We start from the raw sequence: 13768 nt of genomic DNA on the forward strand, positions 1-13768 counted from the left end.
CGCCATTTTGTGGTTATAATCAATTTGTCCGCTTTTTTATATAAAAACATTTTTTGCTTCACAGATTGCACAGTTTAACTCTGGTTATGAGATATTTTTAGGCATTGGTTAAAAGCTCATTGTACTAAATTCTGTTGTATATGCCCACGTCAATTTCGCCTTCCAAAATAAAAACTAGACGAATAATGATTTGTTTTTATATGATAGATGGATACTGCCCGAAAATATTTTTTTTTTAAATCTGTTAGTTTTTCCAGGTTTTTCATAATCAGAACTCGAAACTGAATGTAATTCTAATGTATGTAGTGATATTTTTATTATATTTTGTATTTGTAATATTACTTGTATTCGTTTTATTGTAACTTGCTGGTACATAATTATAAAGGTACTTAATCAATATATTTAAGAAAAAATGTGCTAAGTTTGTCACAGTGACTGCACGGAGAATATAGAAGGTCTCAGGATCCAGTCCGATCGAAGGTGAAATTTTCGTATTTTTCCTTTAATTAAAAAAAAAAAACAAAAAATACATATCACTTTTAAATGTTTAATATCTGGGCGACCGAGCTTCGCTCGGTTTTATTTTAATATATCACGTCTTTAGATAAAAAAAAACTCTTATAAATACAAAAACAAAAAAAAAAGACAAAAACAAAAACTTAATTTCTGGCCGGGATTCGACACCTACGATCTATCTGCGTACATTAGACCGACCTCGTGCGACTGAGCTACGCGGAATCGATGCGTGCGCGGCGAAATTAAGGACCATATTTTACGTTTACAAATGCAAAAGAAAAACTCAAGAAAACTCGAAAATTCGCGTTTTCCGGGATCTAAGGCTACGCTAGATCGATTTTTCACCCCCGAAAACCCCCACAAAACAAATTTCAGCGAAATCGTTAGAGCGGTTTCCGAGATCGTCGGTATATATAAATAAATAAATAAATAAATAAATAAATATACAAGAATTGCTCGTTTAATAGTATAAGATATCACACTGTCACACATCAACACTGTAAACAGCAAAATATCCTTTTAGTCCCAAAACTATAAACCGTGTAACTTTGCCGGAAGCGTCCCGATTACGTGTGCGTTACACGTTACACGCGCAAAGTTGCCAGCTAATTATCATCCCCCGAGCGCGTCGTGAAAGCATGCCGCAATTTCGGGGGCGATTTTTGTAATTTACATATTTTAATTTTAGATTAAATGTAAACTTAAAATATATGAGATCTTTTTGATTTTTGATAATACAACTTTCTCAATCTTAATGTATGTGTTAACTTAATTTTCAAAATGTTTTATTTTATGTTGTAAAAACTCACAATCTTGCAGTGTATATTTCGTGCCCTAAAAAAATTGTTGCAAATACAGGGTGAAATAAAAAGGACCTTTCAAACTTTGCATAGTGACTTTTGAGGTCATAATGAACAACTTTTATTATGGGACCAACGCTGAAATCGCGAAAAAAAATTGGCTTTTCCATGAAAAAGAGTGGCAACACGAGGCAGTCCAAATTTATTGAACAGACAATTTTTTTTTATTTCGGTATTAGTTACATTAAAAATCTTGTTCATTATGACCTCAAAAGTCACACTATGCAAAGTTTGAATGGTCCTTTTTATTTTGCCCAAAAAATTGAAGGCAACCATTTTTGCCTACAACACATACCTATTAATGTATACAAAACAAACACACACATCGAATTTAAATATATATAAATATTTATCGTGTCTGTAACACAAAATGTTGAATTTCCCCTTTCGCACTCGCATTTCGCACCAACTTTTAAGTGGACCCCGACGTTATGTAATGATGATTAGGGCATACGCCCAAATAGGCTAAATGAAAATGATATGACGTGACACGGTTACGGCGACAATGAGTTTTTATGGACTCGTTTGAACATGTTTGAAACGTTTGGGACGAGAGAGCATTGTTTTCGCATTTTAAGGGGAAACGGGGGAGGCAGATAAGGAATTTTTTTGACTGGGTAAATTTTTGATGGTGAAAAATGTGTAGTGTGAATGCAATTAAACTCTTCCATAAAAAAATATGCTAAAATGTACGTATATAGTGACCTCCATACATTTGAAAACCTATACGGTGTTAGTGTGTTTAGTGTTTTATAATTCCTATTTATAAAATAGAGGTATACCTAGCAAAAGTTCCTAAGTTGAATGATGACTGAAAAATTAGGTACACTCAGAAGTTATTAAATTTCCTGTTTATGTATAGATGGAGACAAGAAATTGAAATATGAAGGCCTCTGTGTAGAGTTTTTTCTTAAAAATTGTATCATTTAATAATATTCCATGTACCGTGAAATTGTGTAACGGGTAGTTCAATCTGGGAAACTAATTATAACGAGCACTCTGCATGACAAACAAGAAACATGGTGTAAACATTTCTATTTTTAAACTTACCAGTCGATATCGGCTTCACGTAGTTATCTGTAACAAAAAAGTAGTTTCTTTTAGTCAAAGTTTATCAGTATAATTTATTTAGTTAACTTAAATCATTGAATGTATTTAAGTTCATAATCAGAGGAACATGTCGAACACAATTAGTGGTAAGAGACGAGAGAAAGGTAATCCCAATGAGATTTTTCGGAACTTATGAGCGAAACGTCATTTGATATTTGCCAGTCGCTTTTCAGCAAAGATTCTCTGCTTTTCAGTGTAGGAAAACATCTTGAGGAAACCGGAATATCTCCAACAATAAGGCCTAGTTACCTTTCGGGTTGGGAGGTCAGATGGCAGTCGCTTTTGTAAAGCTAGTGTCCTACGTCAAATCTTGGGATTAGTTGTCAAAGCGGCCCCTAGGCTCTTATGAGCCGAGGCGAATGCCGGGATAGCGTAAGGAGGATTATGAATCAGAGAAATATGACTATGTGGTAAAAGTTTACTTTTTGTCTCATCTAGCGCCAAAAAAAAAATAATGCCAAAAAATATTTAAAATGGTTTATTTTCAAAGTTTTTCATGCGATAGGAGGCAAACGAGCAGAGTGCAGACATGTCTTTGATGGTAAGCGAATCTTACGATGTTGACGGTTTGGTTAGAGTTCTTTATTACTTTTACGTAATAATGTTTCGATTTAAATATGACACAGTGGCTTTTCTAAAACGTAAAATCTACCACCTCTAATACCTCGTCTCCAGAAGAGTTACTAGTAAAAAATGCATTAAATTCTTAAATCTTTTATCCGAATAATATTTCAACCTAAACAGAGTGAATTTAGCAGAAACCGTAAAACATGAGCAAATCCGGATGAAGCTTACACCAATCCGATTAGTGCGCGCGGAATTAAGACTTAATTAAAAATGCTTAATATTACAATTGACAATTATACTGATTAAAGAAGAGAATAAATTGACCGAGTTTTTAAGATTTTACCGCTGTTTCTGCTGAGGTTTAGTATTTTTATAAAATGGATGGAACGACGGTCGATTATTACAAGCTTTTTATTAACTTGTTAGTAATTTTCACCATTCTTGTTTTTCTATTTATATTTTTAAGATTTTTTTATTTGTCTATTGATACCTAAGTCTGCAAACCATCTCCTCTACGGAACAGGTATTTGCTTAGTCTCTAGGTCAGTAGAAAATGTAAACAAACAAATGTTAATTTAATTAAAAAAATATTTTGCTATGTGTGTAACTACAGTCTGAACAAAAATAATCGTCTGAAATTTTGGACACGTATGTTGATCATATAATAATGGAATATTGTGATGACTGATAATTGTGTTTGAAAAACATTTTTTTAAAGTATTTTGTTTGTTGAAAGAAAACTATAGTCAACGATATAACACTTTAAACCTGAAACTAAAATGTTCTAATAACTCGTGTCGATTTAAAACACTTCCTTCGGTCGTGTTTAATTTATCGCCACTCGTTTCTAACTTCCTTTTTTTCACACTTGTATCGTAATGTACTAAGTAATTAATTATTGCTGATAATGCTGATCTGTGTTCAAGCTAAAGCGCCACCTATAGGTACCCATTAGGTAGATACTCAATCGTCGATAAATAAACTGTTAAATGATTAAGTGAACATTGGTAGTTACAGAAAACAAACCTATTAGGTTCATGCGGTTAGCGAAATACGGGTCATTACCAAATAGAAACAATACAAACAATTAATATACTATTATTAGCTAAATACTCTTGATCGGACTTGTTTATCAGAATAGACACGGTACGGTACTCCGCCATATGTACTAATATCTGTGGAATATTATGTCTATTTAATTAAAACCGGAAAACAAATTAAGTAGAAAATCGATGATTTCGAAGTAAAAATTAAAATTACATAGTAGACCGATTTTCATGAAACATGGCTAAGAACACTCCCGACTAACTCAGCTTTCAGACAAAAAAAACGACATCTATATCGGTTCATCCGTTTGGGAGCTAAGATGCCACAGACAGACACACACAAAGACAGACAGACAGACACGTCAGATTTATAACACCCCGTCGTTTTTGCGTCGGGGGTTAAAAATTAATACATATTAAAAATTACCACTGAAATTATTTTTTGAAACACTTAAAGCAAAAATCGAAACAAGATGTCATATATTAAAGAAAACTTAGAGCAGTGAAAGGAATGAAACGGTTTTGAATACTTAGTTTATAAAGCTATACCCCTAGAAAACCTGCTTTTATTTTTTAAAAATCGTATCCTAATCAGTTCAGCCGTTAGAGCTAAAATTTGTAGCAATTTTTGTTCACACTAAAAAAGTGACCAGAAATTCGTGGTTTCCGAAAAAGAAAACTGAAACAATACCTTGATTATGCTGTAGTGCAACTAGTGCAGAGACTGCAGAACTTTCTTAACAAGAAAATATATGCAAATAACAAACAGGTAATCCTTATTTTTTAACAAAATTACGTGTATTTGCTGAAGCTGGCCAAAACTGCTTTAGCTTGAATATATCCGGTTCAGAATAGCAGTTTAAAGTTTATTTCCGTAATATTGTTCTGCATGAGTCCCGGGCAGAAATATCTACTTACCTACAACATATATAATTTGCTTGAAGTTATATAACCGCAAAAAACGTAAAACCTTCACCTCAAAATTACATTCCATAATCTCTCAAACAGACTAAATAATTCCCGTTCCCATCCCTGCATTAACTGGCAGATAATAAACCGCCATAGTCCGTATTTTTTTTTCCTGCGGTCAAGTATGACCACTAGAACTCGGCAGCTTTTGAAGTTGCCAGTATATTTTCAGTATTGCCAACTTAAAGCTAGTTAAGGGTTGCGGTCGGCTTTGTGCGTTTTTAGCTTTGGTGATGTTACGTTTGAACACGGAAATGTAGTGTTTTTTTTATTGTTTGACATTGTTAGTAGGTGATTCGCCATCTATACATTTTTTCGCATCATGATGCGTATCTCCTTATGACTTATGTGTATCGCGATCGTTCTGAAATTCTGATGTATGTTAGTAGATAAGTGTTAGCTTAAGGTGACTATAGTGCCTATTTAGTTCCTATATCGCTCCTTGAAAAACATAGTGACACTATCCAAAAAACATAGGTTTTTAGTTAACAACGCCATCTAGGTCGCGCCGTCATAACGAACGCAATGCAAAGACACCTATCGATTTAGCTCGCTTAGAAGCGACAGGGGGCGCTAATGTCACTATGGCGAATAGTGGGAATAGACGCGTGGGGGACGGGAACAATGTCATGTTTGCATTAATGACCTGGACGCCGATCAAAATGTAGTGAACTCTAAGACGAAAGTTGTCATTTTGTGTTTAGTGACGGTGTTCCGCGAGATTGAATGGTAAGTATGACAATTTTCTTATGGAACATTGTATCAATCCTTAAAGTGTCACTTTGAACTTGTAATAACTATTCAATATTGAGTTTCATTTTAAAGCAACAGTGTCATTTTTGCTATAATGACACTAGTACTTTAACAATTCTAAACGTGTTGAGATAGGTATAGTGACACTGTGCACGTAATGACGGTTTGGTTTTAAACTATTAGGCTTAATGCAGGTTAAAAATAAAGTTGTACTGTACTTTTACTTAAAATGACGTTTTATGGTCTTACCTCGCTAAAAAGAATTTGCATGAATGATTCGTCATTATATGTTTAGTGTCATTTTTGATTGTATGAATTACCATAATTACACTTGCAAAGAAATGGAATACCGCTGTTATGAGTTTAAAGCCACTTTAACTGGTAATGGTAGCTTTAAGCGCGTTGACTGATTCTTGTCACTTTAAGTTTTATGTCATGCTTTGCGGTAATTAAAATTACAAAACAGTTAATGATTAATTACCTTCTAGACATATTACGTTTAATACCATTGTTTCATTTAAGTTTAGCACATAAACCTACACAATTTTGATGAAATTCTATGAAAAAGACATTTTACTCTATTTTTTTGTAAAATACCTATAAACAGCGCTAATAAAAATTAAGGTTATTTTTTGTATAATTATTTTTTACGAAGTAATTGCTATTTTTGTGATCTACAAGACACAATTACTAATTTAAGATACAATATAAAAACTATGATTGCTAGTGGATAAATTTCTTGTGCATTAATATAGCTAAATTATTAGCCATAAATAAGTATATTTGTTTGTTACAGTAAAAAATGGCTCAACGATATTCAAGGCTCAAAAATTCAAAGCAATCATCAATAGTATAAACACACAAGCATCTACAGATCACCTATTTGCTACATCGCCACGAGCATGCACAGTTCAAACGGCCGACTAAACTTCGCGTAAGTTAGGGTATACCACGTCGTCAAAAAAAAATCGCACCTCGCGCAAAATCGTTTCAGGCAAAAATATCTCTAATCTTATTGACTGTAATCTATCAATATTTGTGTAATTTCAAAGTACAATTAAAGCCCTTTAAGAGAAAAGGTGTACAATTTTCTTAAAAACAATAATCGCCAATCTGCCGTGGTTTAAAAAAAAGGTATTGATGCGATTTTAATGGGACTCTAGGTGTGCCCAGACGGTTTTAGAAGGAGCTGTAAAGGTGTCATGTGGATCTTTTGCACCCCAAAAGTCACCGAGGACGAACGCCTGCAGAAAAAAAAAACCTGCCTTCAAGGTTTTTTTTTCTGCAGGCGCATAGGGGTAAAACACCAGAAAAAGCAGCTCAAGTGGTGGTACTGCTCCTAAACGGACTACGGCGGCAGTAGCAAGTTGCTGAACGCCTAAGCATAACCCGTTTCCGGGTGCGACGAGTCTTGTTGCGGTTTCTGGAGACCAGTAGCTACATCAGGAGGCCAGGATCTGAGATAAGACGCTGCACCACCGCTAGAGACGACCGGTACATTGTATCAGCCTCTTTGCGGAACCGCTTTCTTATCGCTCCTGAGCTGCAGATACTGCTAAGAACAGCTCGAAGAACTGTAGTGAGTATCTCCATGATCAGAAGAAGATTGAGGGAGAAGAAAATGTTACCCCGAAGAGCTGACAGAGGCTACCAATTGAAGCCAGAGCCAATACCCCAATCGAATTGCTACAAGGCTTAAGGATTGGACGTTGCAGCAATAGAGGAAAGTTTTGTTCCCCTACGAGACGAAGGAGATCATTTACACTAACTACAGACGCAAAAGGGTGTACAGGAGTCAAGGAGAGCAGTTTACACCAGTCTTCACCGAAGAAACAGTCAGTTATGGGAGCGGCTCGTGCATGTTCTGGGGCGGCATTTCCATCGACGGCAAAACGGATCCTCATTATGGAGATCTTAGAAGAACGTATGGTCTCGTACGCTGAGTTTTTTGGACCTGATTTCCAATTCATGCACGTCTACGCCCGTTGCCCTACTGCCTTGATAGTGCGGGACTCCCTGATGCATGAGGTCGGAATGCACCGTAATGGAGTGGCAGCAACGAGCCCCGACCTGAACCCCATCGAACATCTCTGGGATGAGTTAAAACGGCTTGTTTGGTCACGGGATCCTGCTCCAGCCACCCTCAAAGAGCTGGAAGCCGTAGTTATTGAGGAATGGGAAAATATTCCTCAAAAACTGATCGTAACACTGATCAGGTCCATAACTGATCGCATGGAAGCTACAGGAAGGGCCAGAGGGAGGAACACTGGGTTTTAAGGTTAATTTTAAGTCATTTTTTTCGATATTTGTTGATTTTATTGCGTTTGATTTTTTTTTAATTTTAACCTGAATGCACTTTGGTTACTTTTTCCTGACAATTTTAATTTTTGGTATAAAATGTTATGAATTTTATGGATATTAAAATAAATGTTGTATTACTAACGCAAATGTCAAGACTGAAAGTGATTTTTGTTTCTAATATTTTTTTAGTTATATTTTATTGTTTAAGAGGGCAAGCCAGGAGTGTTTACACTAGTTTTTAAGGGCAGTAATGCTAAATAGATACAGGGTTTGAGACCGAATGTCATTTAATTCAATAAATTTTAATTTATATACATAAAAGGTGGTTTGATTGCTAATTATTCATTGAAATAAAAGGTAAATTTCATAAAAAAATGGCTTTAGTGTCATTTTTCCAGAAAGTAAAACGAAGATATAAAGTTGTCATGTGTCCCTAAACAAAAATAAATGGAAAAGTGTCACTACCATTTTGTTCAAGCTTAATTATCTTAGAAACAAAATAAAAAAAATACAATTTACTATTATATCTATCAGGTTTAGTCACAAAACTAACAAGATCTGCCAAAAAATTACAAGTTTGTTGTAAAAATAGTAATTTTTGACAATTCAAAAATTTCAAAACTTTAAACCGTTGTACCCAAAAAAGACGTTTTTCATTTAATGACACTATGTTTTTCAAGGAGCGATATGTAACATATTTTGATATTTTATTAACCATTTTATTTTCCTTTAAAGAAGTCTCAGATATATTCTACTTCCATTACTTAACTATGATTTAATCAGTTGATTAACAATAACATTTATTTTATGAAATTACTACACATCACATCACCAACAATACAGTACTAAGTAATGTGTGTGTTGAGGCCTTGACTTAAGTACAAGGTGTATAATTATCTCAAGTCAAAATTATTAAACGAATTCAAATTCTAAAAGCGTTGCTTCACAAATCCAACGGGAAAATACCTAAACATGAAACAGCAATAATTAAAATCACAATGACACGCCTAAAGCACAAAGTCCCCACTGTCGAACCGGTTTCAGCCGGGTTCAACTAGTTAGCGAGTACTTAAAGTTCCGGAAGGGTTAAAAATGTTTTTTTTTTTTCTAAAAACTGTCACTAATTGGCGTTCGAAGTTGAATTGAAGTTAATTTGGAAGGAATTTTCGAGGGCTGCTTTTATTTAGTTTTGGATTGGAAAATTGTTCAGTTTACATTGATTTCAGGTACTTATCGAATTTAATTTTCAGCAATACATTTTTACATCAATTACATTTTCATCAATACATTTTTATACGGTCTGAAATAAGTTACAACTTAATACAATAAGTAAAAAAAAAAACTTAATTAATCATAAGTTTTTGTTACCTTCTTATTATCAATTTAAAAAAAGATACTAAACTGCTCTTTGGCTTTTATTATAATATCATATTATATAAAAAAAAACTGTACAGTTTGAGTATCTGTTGCCACGATTCATGGCCACTTAAACTAACTGATAGAACGTAATTAGCTATTTCGCATCACTACGCACAGCCCGGCTAGCTCAGTCGGTAGAGCATGAGACTCTTAATCTCAGGGTCGTGGGTTCGAGCCCCACGTTGGGCGAAATACTTTTTGTCTTTTTTAATTGATATATTTTCTCATTTTTATTATTTTAAGATATTTTTGGTTTTTCCTAGTATCTTTATATTGTTATTTGAGACTAATAATAAAGTTAGACTATTACATTATTAAACTTTACTAAGTGATTTTTCAGTAGGTAAGTTTATAAATAAAAAAAAATATAAGTGATGTATATTTCATTGTATTGTAATTTATTACCAATGCATTAATAAAAAAAAAATAGTGTTAGCTTTGTTTGACAATTATGTTCTAAAATAAACTTATTATTCACCAAAATGTTAAATAGTGTCTCAGACTGATAAATTGAAGATATGTAACATAATGATAGTCAACCAACATTATTACTATATTAATATTAATACTCACATAGTATGTGTAACTAGTAACAATAATGCGTTATTAATTTAATAATTATTTCATTTAATATGAACTCAAGTACCTAACCAACTATGTCAATATAGATTACGTCATCAAACTTAAAGCAGTTACGGCAATTGAACATTAATTTCGTCCTCTAACTCATCCGGGGGTGTAGCTCAGATGGTAGAGCGCTCGCTTAGCATGCGAGAGGTACGGGGATCGATACCCCGCACCTCCAATCTTTTTTTCCAATTTTATTTTTGCATTTTATTCTTACGCTCGCGAGTCTAGAACTATTCGCGTTGAAATAATATTAAAAAGTACAATAGAAGAATTTTTGTATCTAAGCTTTCGGTTTACTCAAGTGAGTGTGAGATAATCCGTTCTCGTTTAAAATGCCTACAGTTATTTTTAATCTTGTAAACTGCTAGCTATTTTATATTTATTGCGATATTTATACTTAGACTATTTTGATCTTTTGTGTAAAATTGTTCTTTGTTCAACCATTCAACACAACACATTTCTTTATAATTGTTTTCCTAATAAAATAAGTAGTTTTTGAACAAAATGTTCCAAAAACATTATATTTTATCTCTAAATCTATTATTGTCACCGGCGTCACGGCCAATGACCCTCGTTTCCTCGGATTGACATTTTGACGGTAAAATTGACATTTGACATGCCAAGGGTCATTAGAGCAAATGTTACTTAGTTTTTATCAAAGACTTTATCACTTACAATATAATTATTTAAAGTATAAGATAGTTTTAATAATATAAGAACGTTATTTATAACTTCAATAAGCCATATAAATAAATCAGCTACCTCCGGCGGCAAGTATTTATGCTATTCCCCGCTAGATGGCGCAGAACGCAATCCTTTACCCAACTATTTTGGCTTCCTACATAGTTTGCCGTTCCGAATATCTGCGCTGAAAACTTTGAATTTATGCCAAAATATGGAGTCAATAGAGCTAAGTTGTAGCTTCGGAGACAGTAGATTAAACTCAAGTTTTGCCTCATTGTTCAGAGTTTGTAGTCAAAACCATAATATTCTAACGATTGTATGAGCGAGTTAAGTAGCAATTTGAGATGTTTGAACTCTTACTATGCAATTTGAATGAATAGGCTAGTTTCCTATACTTAAAATAAATATTTTATGCAGTGCACGAAATAAAGCACCACATAATTAGTGAAAAATATGGAGATTGGTTTTGTTTAAACATAATTTCTCTTAAATAAGTCACAGAGAAAGATATAAAGTAAATGATTGACCGTGACGTCACTCCTCAGTATTTCATAGTAATTCCATATTAGCAAATCGTTTTGACAGTTCTTAAAAAGAAGCTGATTTGACTAGCAGGAAACTAGCCTATTAGATAGTGACAACATGATTGGCTAAATATTATACATATTTTTTCCTGTGGTGGATGTCGTATTTGGTATCAAAGCACCAGAAATATATGACAACGCGCCATGTAGCGGAATTTCAAGAGAACTAACTTTTTCATAGTATATGATGTGAACACACAACACATACATGAGATCATAGATTAAATATAAGTATTTAATCCATACTTAATATTAATATAAATGGGAAAGGCAAACAGACACACCTGTTTGTTTGTCCGTCTTTCACGGCAAAACGGAGCGATAAATTGACGTGATTTTTGGAGAGTGACATAGGCTACTTTTTGTTTCTTTCTAACTCCCCTCTTCCCTAAAACGGGGGGTAGGAAGTTTGTATGGAGCGGCTACCTAATGATTCTCCGAGAAATTTTTAGCCGATTATTGATTCGCCGAATTCCATTTCGCAGAATAATCAAACTATCGCTGTCACTTTTGGTCGACTAACGTTACGTAGAATCTTGGTTCGCATACAGTTCAGTTCGCTTCTGTGCAAATTATCCGAACTATTATTGGACAATTTTCATTTGGCCGAGTGATATTTTCGTTTAGGCCACGTTTAGTCGAATAACGTTTTACATTTTATACACCGTTAAAATATTTTCGAATAAAGTGACAGTTTTGTTGACTGTAGAAACATAAATAAATAAATATTTTAAGAATATCTTACACGGTACCACATTTTAAGGTACTTACAGGAAGAAAATTGCGACGGCAATTTTCAACCGGTCCAAGTTTTTTCATATTATACACTATTATTTGACCTATAAGCTAGTATGTCCACAGAACAGCCAGTGGAAACTATTTAATAGTGCAAATAATGTAAAACTCGGAAATAAATCGAGTAAATTGTCCCCCAGTCGTAATTGCCCCGCTGAACCTTACCCATATTTAAAGTCACTTACGGATCGGACAGAACGGACATCAAGCATGCAGGCAGGAATTAGTTTTTCAGTGGTTTTTCACCTCACCCATGCGAAAAGGGTGCTGTGTTCACCTAAAAAAAATATCAAACGATCACTCGACCTATTGTGTTTCGGCCAATTTATTGTCGGCCAATTTTTACAATTACTAAATGATTATTCGACGAAAAGTAAATCGGCGTATAAATTTTCTGCTTACTGAATCAGTGTACGAATGAATATTATGCGTAATGAAATTCTTCCAATCGTTATTCGGCCAAAGAAGACGTCGGCGAATCGTTGTCGGCGTACCGAAAATCGGCGTATTTTATTTCGGAATATCAATCGGGCACCGTATGGAGCATTTCGAAATTTTCGAATTTAACGCGAGCAAAGCTGCGTGAAAAAGCTAGTCCTATATTAATAATCCTTGATATAAATATTTAATATCTATGATGACAGCGCCCTCTGGACAATCCTCATATATTTCTGTGTAGCTAATATAAAAAATGTTGCCAATTTTTTTCCATAGTCAGTGGCTATTAGAAAATACAAGAGCAAATTTAACAAGAAAAATAATGCATTAAACGATTGAATTTTATCACATAATGGCGAATTATGGAATTTATGGTGTTCCTAGTAGGATGAGTAAACGGGCCATTTTTTTCAAAGTTGTCCCCCCCACTTTTGGATTTGGAATTTTTTATGTGGCTTCCACTCAGAACCGCGAGCTCTTTCAATTCTAATAGAAGAAAAAAAGTGTCCCAAGGTTTTTTCCCATTCCGTTACCATTTTTTCATACATTTTGTGTGGCGGTAACTGAATGGAAGGTTCGAAAAAATGTATGGAAATCTTGGGACTTTTTTTTATCCTATCAGGATCGAAAGACCTCGCGATTCTGAGTATTAATCGCGTAAAAAACACCCATGTTACAAAAAAAGTGGGGTGGACAACTTTGAAAACAATGGTCCAAATTAAATATTGAGCAAAACGCTTTTTGGTCAATTGGCTCGTAGAAATATTACAGGCGCTTACATTCTTCTTACAAAATAATAAATTAACTTTTAATCCATTTTAGTTCCTTTCCATTACGTACAATAAAATATGATTATAAAACCTAGTTTTGTTATTATTCTTTAAAGCATTAGAATATTGCCTTCTTTCCTAAGATGATAATATTGCAAAAACACAATATATTTTTAGATTTAATAGAGATTATATTATTCTCATTTTGACAATCTTTAAGCCAAAGCTTAATGGCGGTAGTTTGACATTTGCGAAATGTCAGCTTTTAACAAAAGAAGGTCGGTAAAAGGCACGCTTACCCCCCTCAAATGTCAAATAGGGTAAAC

General features: G+C 34.0%; 2 non-coding genes across 2 annotated transcripts; both read left to right on the forward strand.

Annotated features, from left to right (window-relative positions):
• Positions 1-9657: 9657 nt before the first annotated feature.
• Trnak-cuu lies at positions 9658-9730 on the forward strand. The gene has a single exon. It is a non-coding gene; the product is annotated as a tRNA-Lys (tRNA).
• A 543-nt stretch (positions 9731-10273) lies between these two features.
• Trnaa-agc lies at positions 10274-10346 on the forward strand. Its single transcript has one exon. It is a non-coding gene; the product is annotated as a tRNA-Ala (tRNA).
• The last annotated feature ends 3422 nt before the right edge of the window (positions 10347-13768 follow it).

This window comes from Leguminivora glycinivorella, chromosome 24 (assembly GCF_023078275.1).
Source record: "Leguminivora glycinivorella isolate SPB_JAAS2020 chromosome 24, LegGlyc_1.1, whole genome shotgun sequence".
In the NCBI taxonomy this organism is placed as follows: domain Eukaryota; kingdom Metazoa; phylum Arthropoda; class Insecta; order Lepidoptera; family Tortricidae; genus Leguminivora; species Leguminivora glycinivorella.